The sequence below is a fragment of the Ammospiza caudacuta genome, chromosome 3, assembly GCF_027887145.1.
Source record: "Ammospiza caudacuta isolate bAmmCau1 chromosome 3, bAmmCau1.pri, whole genome shotgun sequence".
Lineage (NCBI taxonomy): Eukaryota > Metazoa > Chordata > Aves > Passeriformes > Passerellidae > Ammospiza > Ammospiza caudacuta.
The window spans coordinates 57,068,625-57,081,946 of record NC_080595.1 but is presented as its reverse complement, the minus strand read 5'-3'; the positions used below and the strand labels follow the sequence as shown (position 1 = coordinate 57,081,946).

The following is a 13,322-nucleotide window of genomic DNA, read 5'->3' as shown; positions in this document are numbered from 1 at the left end:
TCTGGGTTGAGTGTCCCCTCCTCCAGGAATGCTGATTAATGAGAACATGAAATACAGAATTCCGTGCTGATTTGTTCTGTTTCCTTTTCAGTCATCTTTATACTCAGTGGTTAGTGCAGGGACATATTTTCCCATTAAAAAAAATTCAGAATAACATACATGTTTGGTGAAAAAAGAATGCCCTCAGTACCTAATGCAAAGACATGATGCTTTGTGGGATAGAAATGTCAGGAGACAGCAGGAATGGATCAGATGAAGGCTTTGCAGACCCAAACATCTCAGAAAGATGTGTGCATTTCCTGGCACAGCTGGGTCTTGGCATAAAATGTTATAGTGCCCAGTAATAATTATTTCTGCAGAGTATGTTCCTCAGCTGGCTTTGGGGCACAGCTTAGGCAGGTCTGACAGAACTACAAAGGTCAAACCTCTCTGTTCTGCTGTAGAACAAAACTGGGGTTCAGTGTATGATCAGGGGAGGCAAACAGGTATTCAGAAGTAAAACAGAACACAGCTACCGTAATTGGGAAGTCAAACAAGTAAGTAACAGTGAGAGAAGTAAAATTTACAGATTGATTTAGTTTGTCCTTCATCTATACAGTGAGAATTGCAGGTATGTTCTTAGAGAAAATGTGTTCAGGAATGTTTTGAACACTTTATATGGAAAATCTGGTGTAATATGCATGATCCTTGTGACCCAGCTTGTACAAGAAGTCCATTTGCTTCATGCAGGAGATTCAAAATTTGTAACTAGCTAGGTCATATTGATTTTGCAGAACATGTTCCCCAAAGCTTCTCTAAAGTCTGTGCTGTATGTGCATAAACATGCATGCATTCCCTTTTGTGCCCTGTCATTGATTAGAGGCTCCTTTGAAATGGAAAACTTCACCTTTTAAAAAGGCTGTTACATTAGTTGATTCCTTTGCTTGCTTGAACTGGTTTCCACAGAACTTGAAGAAAGGAAGGAGGGGGAATGATGGGGACTCAAAGGGAAGGTGCTTGTCATTTGCTGATAAAAACCTGAGCAGTAAATCGTTGCTGCTAAGGGCACCTGATCCTTGGGCATCTGTTACAGTAATTTAAACTCTCGACTTTCTGATACACTTTCTCCAAAAAAAGAGAAAAAAATTAAAGGAAAATGAAAACAAAAACCCCAGAGACACTTCATAGGATAAGGTAATGTTGTTTGTTTTCACACTTTGTATAGCATTTCTTTCCTTGTTTAGAGAGAGAACTGGATGAACAAAAGACTACTAATCATTGCTTGAGCAGAATCCTCTGCTCTCCATACTTGAAAAAATGTTATTTACCAGCTATCATGAAGATTGACCAATGGGTGGAGTCTGAGCTTGTAGCACTTCAGGATGCTAAACTATTACCTTGAACCATTAAGTTTGCACTTACTTATTTTACTGTGAAAGTGTTTGATGATATTTTATCATGCTTTCCATGGTTACTCAGCGCCCTTCTGGGATTTTTATGTTTGCCTACCTAAGACTCTACATCCCTTGTCTCACAATGCAGCATGAAGCAATGACCACATTTTTATATGTACATTCTGCGTGTGATAGTAGGGGAGTAGCAATATACTGTATATATACAGTAATAGGAGTTTCTTGGGGGGTTGGATTTTTTTATGCTCCTCAGATTTCTTTTCATATAGCTTATTTAATACTTTTTGTAATAAGCATTAAAATGCTTACTTCTAAAAAATAATTTTGAAATTTTTCATTACCTGCTCAGTGTAAATGTACCCTGCTGTTCTAGGCACTTCTAGAACAGCCAATAACTAGCCACTGTTGTTTGACGCCCAGTCAGTGAAATGGTTTTAGTTCTGTCAGCACATATTGGCTGTCTAAGAAATAAGAAATTGCATTTATTTTATGTACATAACCTATTTCTTAGCTCACATGACTTGGAAAGCTGTGGGGCTTGAAGTCAAGTCCCATACATCTTAGAGAACTCTTGGAATCAGCTGTGGAGACAGACTGGTGTCAGAAGTCTCTTGGAGAAGCAAGAGTGTGTTTAACTGCTGCTGAATCCCAGCAATTACCGTGACTTGGGGCTACTGTAATGACAGTGTAGTCATGACTAATTGAGGTAGTCATTGAAACTTGCTTCATTTTTGGGAGGAAGGAGGATGCACATCTTGCTCTCTATTTCTAATAGATCTCCTCCAAACTTTTCTTGATATGATCAAAAGTAGGGGTTCCATATTTTTGTGTTTATTAAGTCAAGACTTTTTCTTTGCATCAGCCCCAGAGGCAGGGCAGCTGTCATAATCATTCAGCAAATACTTGAGGTACACAGTCACTTGATTTCCCCATGTTCAGCTGTATCTATTTATTTGTTTGAGTTTTGGAAGCTGCAGTTTGAGGATGTCCTTAGTAGCCAGAAGTGTTCAACGAGTTTGAAGTTATTTTTAGGGATCAAATAAAAGCCCAGCACATCGCAATTGACCCACTAAATTAGTTTCCTGATGCTGCAGCCTGAAAAAGAAACCTCTGTCCTGGCCATTAGCTTATACTCCCAATCTTACTTTTGTAAACTAACAGAGATTTCTGTCTGCTTATATGAACATTCACCTGTGCAAGCACTGTTGGGAGAATATTTGTCATAATAATGTTGAAATAGGCACTTTTACCCCTGCAGGAATGAATGGTTCCTTATGTAATTCTGAAAAAGCTTAGAAAACTTACCTGCTTTTAAACAGTATTTTCATGCTTATGCAGTTGGATATGTAGATGTCAGGTTTCAGTCTTATATTAAAATAGTGAATTGGGAGCTCCTGAAAACCATTGAATCTAATGAAAACAGTTAATGACTTTACATTATTACTCTAGCAAGCACTCTCATAATGGGGATACTTAAAGAAGCCTTATTTATTAGTGCAAATGTATATGGGTCAGAATTAATTTTTAAAAAATCTTTAATTGTTTTCCCCTTATAATTTTCACAGCGGTACATAGTTAAATATTCATGATAATGCTGATGATATGCTAAAGGTCTGAAATAGATCTGGAGTCTCAAAATCAACACAGGTTATTTAACCCTTTTCATCTAATGCACCATTGGGGACTTGTGGAGCGAAATCCCAGAGCACTGGAATAATTAGAAGATTGTAATGAGGATTTAATTAGTCCTTGAGATATGCTGAAATAGGACCACTGAGAACTTTTCTTTTTGGACATGGATTGCAAGCAGAATTGATGCCGTTGCAGCTGCTGTGATGTGCTGCAAAATGTATTCCATTGCTGGAGGCAGTTTCATGGCAGCATTCTGTGCCTGTCAGATCTATGTGGACAGTGCCTGGAGTAATCACCTCCAAAATTGTTGAATAGAAGTTGCCGCCTTCTCCATCACCTTCTCCTAGTACCTTTTCATTTTTTCTTTTTTATGTCATTCTTTCTGTTCTACCTTTATTTCGTTCCATTGTTGACATCCAGCTTTTGAGGAGTGTTGTACAGTTGTGTGCTCCATTAAAAACATATCACAATCAGGCACAAGGAGTCCCTGAAAGCTGCTCGCTCCTAAGAGTACAGGTGTTACACTAAGCAAAATTTGGATCTTTTTGACACTGCTGCTTGTAAGGTTTATCCTCAGATCTTGTCCTTATTTAGTATTAGATCTTCACAGAAGTGATATTTATCAGTAGCTGCAATGTAGTAAATTTAAATAGCTTTTTTGGCAGTCAAGATGTTATCCAGTAAGAGGTTGTAACAGATGGGATGTGATCAGGCATTTTGATGTTCTCTTTGTGCTTCCCTACAAACACTAAGAGGCAACTGAATTCCTGTAACTAAAATTCCCTAATTTACCCATTAGATTTCATACAGGTATTTTTCTCCCCTTCAACTGTTTTCTGGGCATGCTTATTTGTACACAGTCATTACATAAATTCCACTGTCATGCATTTTCTTCTAACGAAATATAAATGGTTTTGCTTGTGTGGAAGACACAGAATACCAATCAGGTGTTTTGCACCTACAGTTCCTGATCAGATTTATGGCTTAATACTGACATTTGGTGGTAGAGATTCTTTTCCCTGAAATCTATTTTTTTCTTAAAAAGGGAAACCAGAAGGAAGAAAATAGATCAAAGAATTCTTATTGCAACAAGAAAGATACTGTAGTTTGCTTTTAGATCTTAAAAGGACTTTTTCCCTGAGAATACGTTTTTTGCTCTCATTTGGGAATTTGGGATCTATTCAGAGCACTGAGAAGCTAGAGAATAAAATGATTCTTGTCATTAACATTCTTCTGCTTGCCATGTTAACGATGACACCACTTAAGGTTAAATCAGACTTGGTAATAAGTTTACTTGATGTAGACTGAAGTATTTCAGGCTCTTAAAGAAAGATGCTTGAGACATGCATAGAGTGCAAAGCCACAGGTATGTTTGAGTGCCTCTTCTGCACACAGCATTCTCCAAGTGGGTCAGTGCCGGGGAACTGAGCTCTGTCTGTTGTGCAGGAGCACTCTGCCAGGCTGGGCAGAAATCATGCCCAGAAAACTGGGATAAGAGATGCTGTGCCCTCAACAAACAGAAAAAGTGCATCATGTAAGGAGGAAAGGCAGGGTTTAGGAGCTGTCACACTAGCTCTGTAAAGCATCCCTTTTTTATCTCAAGGCACGTGATGAAGTAGGAACATGATGCCAAGGAGAACACGGAGCAGGTCTGTATGTGAAGGCAGAGCCTTGCAGTAGAGCCAGGCACCAAGCTTTTCTGGTGACTCAAAAAGCTACATTACTTTCTCAACTTAGTGAGTGCTAAATTTATTGACAGTTTCTAAAAAAATCGGGCCATCATTTATTTTCACCTCTGTATTTTTAATTGAATTGTAAAAGTGGAAGTGCACTGAAGTGTAGTGTCAGTGTGATAAGCAGGTTTTTAAAATGTGTACACACTATTTTTCTTTGCTCTTTTGATTAACAATGCATAGCAAAAAAGCTTACAATATGTCTACTTTGATTAGTAATCAACATCACTGGGAAGAAAAGTTCCTATTCTTCTCTCTGAGCTGTGGAGTGCATAGTTTTGTGTCTGTTTCTTAAGTGTTTCAGAAAAACCTGCTTCAGGAAAACCTGCTTTTCTTGCCCAAAAGTACTAGAAATTATGTTACTCTGCCAAAACGGGTTAATTCTTAAAGAAGTCAATCGCCATTTCAGGATGCTGGTTCCAGACTGTGCTTGGATTTCAGACATACACCAGCCAGTCTCAGCTTTAGGTTGATCTGATTACTTGTGACCTATGCTAAATATACAGCAGGCCATCTGCAAGAAGAACCAAAGGACAAAAGAGTATGATTTACATATGGTAAGCCATGCTGGGAGACAGCAAAAGTGCAGAAGTCAGATGTGAAGTAGGTAATAATATCTGTACAATCAAAACCCAGAGTCAGTTCTCAACAAATAAATTTTGTATACTAGCAGCTGGTCATTGCACTCTTCTTGCTGATGTTAAATCTTGTTAGACTTGGAGATGAATCTTTATTTCATTTTTTAAACTAAATTGGGGATTCTCTTTTTGACATTAGGGAGCAGAATTGACTTATTCTGAGAGAGTTTATATAGTTGCCAGCAGAGAGACTTCTCAATAGAAAAGTTTCCACTGACTTCATTAGGCAGCCATCAAATTCCCTGCCTCTGGGCTCAGGGAGCAAGATAAGCTACAGCAGTTTCTGAAGAAGAACTTGACAGAGTGAGTCAATGTTGCTGTCACACACTTGATGTGAAGTTACTGGCTAGGATCCCTGTCCCTGGGAGAGCTTCCCATCGTGGCCTGTAAACTGGGAGCTGCCTGTGGTCTGCCTGTTCAACAGCACCATGGTGGTCAGGACACTCAGAGCCTAAGTTAACCTTTTTATGAAGCTTCTGTGAAAATAAACAACCTCTGATCTAAGACCCTTTATGTCCTTTTAAATTAATATACAGGACAGTGAGTTGAAGTCTATGTAATGTATATATTAATAGCTAACACTGGATAATTCCTACCATCCCAAAGGATCCCAAAAGAATAAACCCTCATCAGGGAACAGCTGCAAAACAAGGAAAGGAAAAAATCAGTCCAATCATAAATCATGGTAAAAATAAGACTGAGGCAAAGGCATTTTGGCACTGAGGACAACACAGTGATTTTGTGTTTTTGAAAGAAGCAATATGATTTATTTTACATGTGTGCAACAGAAGATACATCACATATATTTTAGTCTTGTCCACAAAGTATATATAGCAATATTCAATATATTTACTTCATGAAAAGGAAGATCTGAGTTGATTCAGGGAACCTTTGAACAGTAGTCTCTGGGGAAGGTAAAATTTTCAAACCTGAAATTTAGACCATAAAGCCTGCAGGCTTTGCACATTACATGGTGTAAAATGCCATTCTTTGCTTGCTCTCCCCCATGATTTTCCTAAGTGCACGTTATTAGGGAAACTTAGAAAAATGTTGATTGTGCAAAGCAGACAGAATCCTCAGGTTTTTTGTTTTGCTGCTGAAATTAATTCCAGCAGCCCAAGCTACCTCCTGAAATTCAGGATTCCCTTCGGGGGCAGCTGGGAGGGCAGGGTGGGTGCTTTTGTACTGCAAGTCACTGTGACCCTGATTTTTCAAGCGCCATAGTAAAAGCATATTCTGTAAGGTATATTACAGTAACAAATGATGTGTAAAATGGTGGATGAGCAATGTGGGTTTTGTTTAGGCTGTGCATGAACATCTCCAGAAATGTCTTCCTTTCTTTGTCCTCAGCATAGCACTTAAAATTTGCATCATAGAGCATTATGCAAGGTTTGCATTAGGAAAGGTTGGATATTTCTTCCTCGGCTACCATCTGGGTAATCTGTCTGATCCTTCCCCAGATTCTAATTTATCAATGATAGATTATATGAATTTCAAGGCTAGGCAGTAGCAGAGGGAGGTTTAGGGGTGGGAAAAATTTAAACATTATTGCATGCTATACATAGACTGGGTTTTGTAATATCAGAGAGAGAAGCAGAGGAGATTCAGCCAGTTAACCTAATAGCACAGCTGGTAAAACACTAGGGGGTCTGGGTTAAAACCTTAGCTAGGTCATTAGTTTCCATCTTCCCCAAAGCTATTCACATTGTGAAGAGAAGCAGTCAGACAAATAAACAGTGAGGAGACTGTAAGATAGATATTAAAGCATAATAAGAAAATAATTTTAAAGAAAAATAAAATCAGTCCAGCACTTTTTCTTAAACAGAACATTGGTCTTTTTGTGGAAGCAAGAAATACTGCAGTGATCTTTGCAGGAAATCCTAATTTTGCTATGATGATGTTTTCCTTTACTGCTGTTTCACATAAGCAAAGAAACATTCTTTGTTAAATGGATGTGAAGAAATGTGTTGGTTGTACTGCAGATATTAGCAGATGCCATTGTGAAAATAAATTGTCCAGATACCAAAGGGAAATCATGTCACTGGTACTCTAGCCGGGAGAAGTTCAGATGGTTTTAGTGGTGCTCTGATGGACTTGAAGAAGCTGGCAAGGTTTATGTGGGTTTTTATGTGGGCTGAAAAAAAGAGCTCAGTGTAGAAACTTGATTATATTTTTTCATGGTTAATGGAGAAACATTAGAAGAACTTCTAATTAGAAGAAGAGCAGTTCATTAGAAGAAGAAGAGTTCTCAGAAGAACTGAGAGAGTGAATGTCTGAGGAAGGAACGTTTGCCAAAAACTGTATCATGGATGTGCAAGCATTTACTCTTTTTTCTCAAAGAACTTTTTCCTAAAAACATTCTGGAACATTTTTTATAAAAAAAAACAGAATGTGATTGGAGGAAGAAATAGGAATGTTTACATACTTTTTTTAGCTTTTGTAAAGTATTATGTCCAAAGATATTGTGTTGGTGCAGTGCAGGTATTTTATTTATTTGATTTCTTATATCTTTTATCTGCCTATTAACTGACAGGAATATTGAGACTTAGTATTTGCATTGTCTAAATGAGATTGACACGTCAAGCTCAGGCACTCATGCTCACCAACCCATCACCCTGTGGAGTGTATTGCTAAGTCAGATGCTTTGCGTGTGTCAAACACAGGTCTAGCTGGGCATATGTTAACAAGGTTGCTTTCTGGAAAACAGAAATAGGATCTGAGGTATCTTGAATGTAGAGAAATCTTATGCCACATGATTTCACTTGATTAACTTAGTTTCTTTTCTGGTACATGGGTTAAACCCTCACCAGTTTCTTCATTGCTGTTATTTGTTTAGACCTGTATAACATTTTTGACTGCTTAGATTTTTTTCAGTGCCTAAATCTCTTTCACTGTGTCCTTTTCAGTGTTTATTTTAAGTAGCAACTTAGGGGCAGGTACTATGCCATTCTTTGTCAGTGACAGTAAGTAGTTTATGCCCAGGTAGAGCTGGCCCCCCATAAGCGATGGCACAACAGTATTTTCTTAGCTCCTGCTGTCTGGAAGCCACACATCTCCAGGTTTGACCACACCATGTGAAGATGCTTGTTCAAGTACCATCTGCAGACAGCCTGGTTGCATTTAGGGTTTTGGTGTCACAGCCTTATATGAGAATGACCAACTCTTTCAATTACTAGAGCACATGAATGATGTGTGAGTTGTGTTCTGTTGGATCTTTCCTTGCAGTGCTCTGAGGTGCTGACTGTGGACATGTTTAGCTGGGCAAAAGCCCAGACATGGTTCACCAGTCCAAAGCCTTCCTGAGCTGTCCTTGCCATCTGAAATGGGTTGGCTGGGCAGAGTTTCAGTGTCACTGTGATGTTCCTCAGCATCCTGCCGTGCTAACAGGGTGCCAAATCACAGAATAATGCTTTTCATTTGTTTAGCTTTACCCTGACATGTCTGTCTCAGTGCTGTTTATCCACAGATGAGCTAGATTTGGGAGTCATTGCTTTAGATCCGACACAGTTCTGTTGTGTACTCTGGTGAAAATCCTGAGAGAGTGGATACAACACAAACCGCTGTCTGAAGAGGGAAGGTCTGCCAAAACCTTGTGTCATGGGTGTGCAAACATTTGCTCTTTTTTCTCAAGGGTACTGACCAGTGTCTTGGTAAAATACCAAGCATTGGAAATTTCTGTGTTTCTCCCCACACACAAGTTTTCCTTTAGAGGTAGTGGAAAATATCTCTTCCCATACTTAATTTTTTTGAGCTGATTCATAAGTACACGATTTTATGTTATTTTTCCCTAATTAGTTGATCATCAGAGTGTGCATCCAATCTGTTTCTACTTTTCTTATTCCATGATTTTCAGAATAATAAGCCTGTCTAGCTAGTAATAGCCCTTGCTTTAGCCTCTGCCCTTGAACAAGGGTAACTTCCTTGTTCCTTACTCAGAAAGGTTCCTGAGTTGTTTTGGTCCCAAGCTCTGTCACTAAGCATGGCCCTCTAGAAAGAGCTGTAGCCCAGTGTACCTTTTTCTTAGGTAAGTTCATTTTTACAATATACTGTTGCACGTTGTACCTTTCCTCTTTTTTTATTTACCAGATGCATAAGTTAATGATGATCTGCTAGCACTTTAAACTCCAAAGTTTTTGTGAGCTTATAATGAGTAAGGGTTGCACGTGTTTCCAGGTTTCATTCATTCATGAAAATCAATGGACTACTCCTGGCTAAATCAAAAGACCTCTCATTGACTGTGGTTAAAGTGTGTGCCAGTAAAGTTGCTGACCATCAACTGATATGCAATAACCTGTTCCTTTGCAGTCACTTCCTTTTTGTTTGACCTTCTACTTTTCTGTAAGGTTTTTTCATATTCAAGCAAAGATTTTAAAATATCAGAAGAATCCATCTGAGGTTTTACAGCAGCACCCAGCACATTCAGTGGGTGTTTTTCATGGGTAGTGCTAAGGTGATAGTATTCAAGAAACGGATGGGTTTGTACTGGTCAATGTGCAGACAACCTTAGAGCACAATTTCATGAAGCTTTAGTAATATTTACTGTTGTATATCTGTTTTGTGTATACATATGCCTGAGGGAAGGACGAGGTTTTAAATTATTTTAAAAAGGCATCATTGGTGGTATTAGCTAAATGATGTGCATTACCAGGTGTTAGGGCTCTTTAGAACAAGAGAAGCTTCATTTTTTCTTTTCCTGCATCAAAGGAGAAGAACCACTTCTAGCATGAGCATTGCTTGGTTTACTTTTCTCTGTATTTTGCTAAAAAGGGAAGAAAAATAAAATGCTACCTGACAATTTAAATGCTCTATGTATGTTCAATTTGAACATGCAAACATACTTTATTATTGTTACAGTGTGATAATTGTTAATAGTATGCTACTCTTCCACTGAAAGGAAAAAAAACCCAAACCTGCAAAGATGACTCTGCATGGTTGTTAATACAGTCATTCTTCACATGTGTAAATGTACTATAAAAGCTAACTCAAAAGGAAGAGAATGCTTCTGGCAGGGTCACTTTATTCAGCTACTTCTGAAATAGCTTAGTTTGCCAAAACCCACTCAAGTGTTTTTTCAGTAAGTAATCTTTTGTTGTGATGGCAAGTAAAGTATCACCTCTACCTCTTTTTATCAATTAATAATATTAAGGGAAGGGAGTAGATTTGTTCACTGATGAGTATGTTGCCACTACAATTTTAAAGGCTTAATTCATAGCTGTTTCCTAGCAGTTTAAAAGACAAAAAACAACCCACCTTATTGTCACAGGGGTTGACATGTCAGATGCAGTCTGGCTGTTGAATCACTTCACTGCCATTACTCCAGTGCACCTCTAATGTAATCCTACTTCCATTCTTTATAGAAGAAAACTTTATCTTAAATCTAATTTTCTGGAAAGAAAATTTATTTCTTTTCGTATCATAAAATGAAGTTGAACACTAGGGAAAATGTGTGTAAATAAGGAAAAATGAATGTATGCCAGCTGCTCCCTTTCATTTTTGATAAGATTTTTAGAATTGATGTTGTTTTTTTCTTTATGATGCATGAATGTTAATGTATTGACCGGGAACCCTTTTCTCTCTAAGACATCTGAGCTTTCTGCAAATACTTAAAACACTTCATACTCATACACTCATCTCTGGATGATGACTGGGCTCTCATGGAGGTTGATGAGGATAGGCTCCTCTATATTGTAATGGAATCCAGATCACAGTAAGAACTGTTCTTTGCTACTCCACATCTCATCTATAGCTGAAAGGACTCCTCTCCTCTCTGGAAAGAAGTTAGAACATGTCCTGTTTTAACATCACACTTCAGTGTACCATACAGACAGTAGCAGAACATAGTATAGCATAGATATTCTTCCTGAATTTCAGGATTCCTTTTCCTTAATTCTTTATCTTCCTTCAAGAGAAAATAGCAAAGCCAGCCTTGATTTGAGAGGAATCCTACACCCTCTGAGATGATGAAACTCATGCCTCACATCAAAAGCAGTTTAGGAGTGTGTTCCTTTTTTGTTGTGTTAATCAACATCTTTATTAAACTATGGCTAGAGCCTGAGTTTGAGTAGTTATCAGACAGTTATCTCTGCTCTTGAGTTACTGGCATGCCCTCAGCTTGGTTTTGGCCAGTGTTTCCTGAGCCGCAGCCCAGAGCATGGATAAGGCAGGACAAGGGACTGTGCCCAGAAGCCATACAGATAAGATTACCAGGACTGAGTGGGAAGGTTTATCTGGATGGACACAAGTGTACCACTCTCTTCCTGGCATGTTTTATTTATGACTGTACACATAGCTGTACAGTCCATTCCACAGCATCCAAAATGAATGAGGAGGAGTTTATTGAAGAAGAGGTCATTTGAGTAGAAACACTTATTTTTGACTTATTACTCTGGTCCGTTTAGAAGCCTTTTTGACAACAGAGCTGGTTAAAACTGATAATCTCCATGTTTTTCATTAGACATTGCTCCATGTTCTCCATTAGGTTCAACAACCAGCAGTCCCTCTGCATCTCTACTGGAAATTCCTATACCAGTAGCTGTTCAGTATATCACCCTTCCTTGTGGTGTTAAGAAAAGTACTCCTTGCAATAATAATGGGGCTGAAAAACCTTAATCACTAGTGCAATGTTTGGAACGTTACCTCATATAGATTAAAAGCTGAACAGAAAAAGCCCCCTCACTTCCATACCAGACACAGGAGTAACTTTATTATCTTTATAATAAAAACCTTAGTGTGACTAGTACAAATTTCTTCATTCAAATGGATCCCAAAAGAGTGATATATATGGTGTGTGTCAGGAACATGGGCTTTGGTTTTGTACAGACATAAGATTGTATTAGGTTTCTAAATTACTTACAGCGCTGTTAGCAGAAGACATAGGCCTTGTAATAAGAGTTGTGCCCAGAGTGGAACTGCTTTAAAAATCAAGGGGTCTGTTTCAAAATAAAGCTAAATGGAGAAGGTCATGCCAGTTTTCCTTTGCAGAAGTGTGGAGTTTTCCAACCAGTACAGACCAGTTTCCAAGCTGCCATTTTGCACTCAGTTTTTTTGCTGTGTCGTGTGTCAATGTCTGCTCTATCTCCAGAGCAAGTGCCAGGCTCTGACTTTGCAGTTCAGGTGTGATCAAGTTCCTTGTCTTGGGGCTTGCACAAAGATCAGGAAAAACTGATGCATATTCAGCAAATCTTGCAGTTGGAGTTTTAGCACAATATGGGTTGTTCTGTTCACAGCAGGAAAGAACTGTGCCCAAGGGATACAAAGTCATCTCACCTCCTGGTTTTTCTCCTTACAACCTGCACCTCAGTGTTTACAGTTATGAGTCTGATCACATGTCTGGATATGGGTCAGAAAAAATTACCTTTCTCCATGAATCAGGCATTGAGTGTCTGGGGGTAGGAAGGGGGTGATGTTTGGTGCTACCCAGCGGGGGGACACCCCGGCCCTGTGGGAGAGTCGTCCTTTAGTGCCACACCCTGGTATAGCAACGCTGTATGGGGGGCACTAAAGCCCCGAGGGGAGAGGGCCCCGACGAGGGGAGAGAATGATGCATCTAAATCCATGGATATCAGAAGGCTAATTAATTACTTTATTATACTATATAATTCCATACATCTAAAACTGATTCTGCCAAGCGTTCAACCCTGCACACAACTGCACACACTGCACTGAATCTCGCGACTGTCACCCGGCAGTCCTGACACACACACACTTGGCCCTGACAGGCCAAGGAAACAAAACACCATCACTTTGGGTAAACAATCTCCATATTGCATTCTTCTTTTGCACAAACACAGGCACAGCAAATGATAAGAATTGTGTTTTCTTTCTCTGCGGCTCAGAGAATGTGAATCTCAGAAATGTTCTTGGGAAGAACTGTGCCTTGCTTTTCTCTGTGAAGAGAAATGTGGCTACACCCCGGGGCTCCCTCCTCA

The 13,322-nt window shown here is 39.0% G+C and overlaps 1 protein-coding gene across 2 annotated transcripts in view; it reads left to right on the top strand.

Moving 5' to 3' along the window:
• The window catches only part of ARID1B (AT-rich interaction domain 1B), a 325,248-nt gene that overhangs the window by 243,934 nt on the left and 67,992 nt on the right, over positions 1-13,322 (top strand). The gene's annotated exons all lie outside the window — the stretch shown is intronic.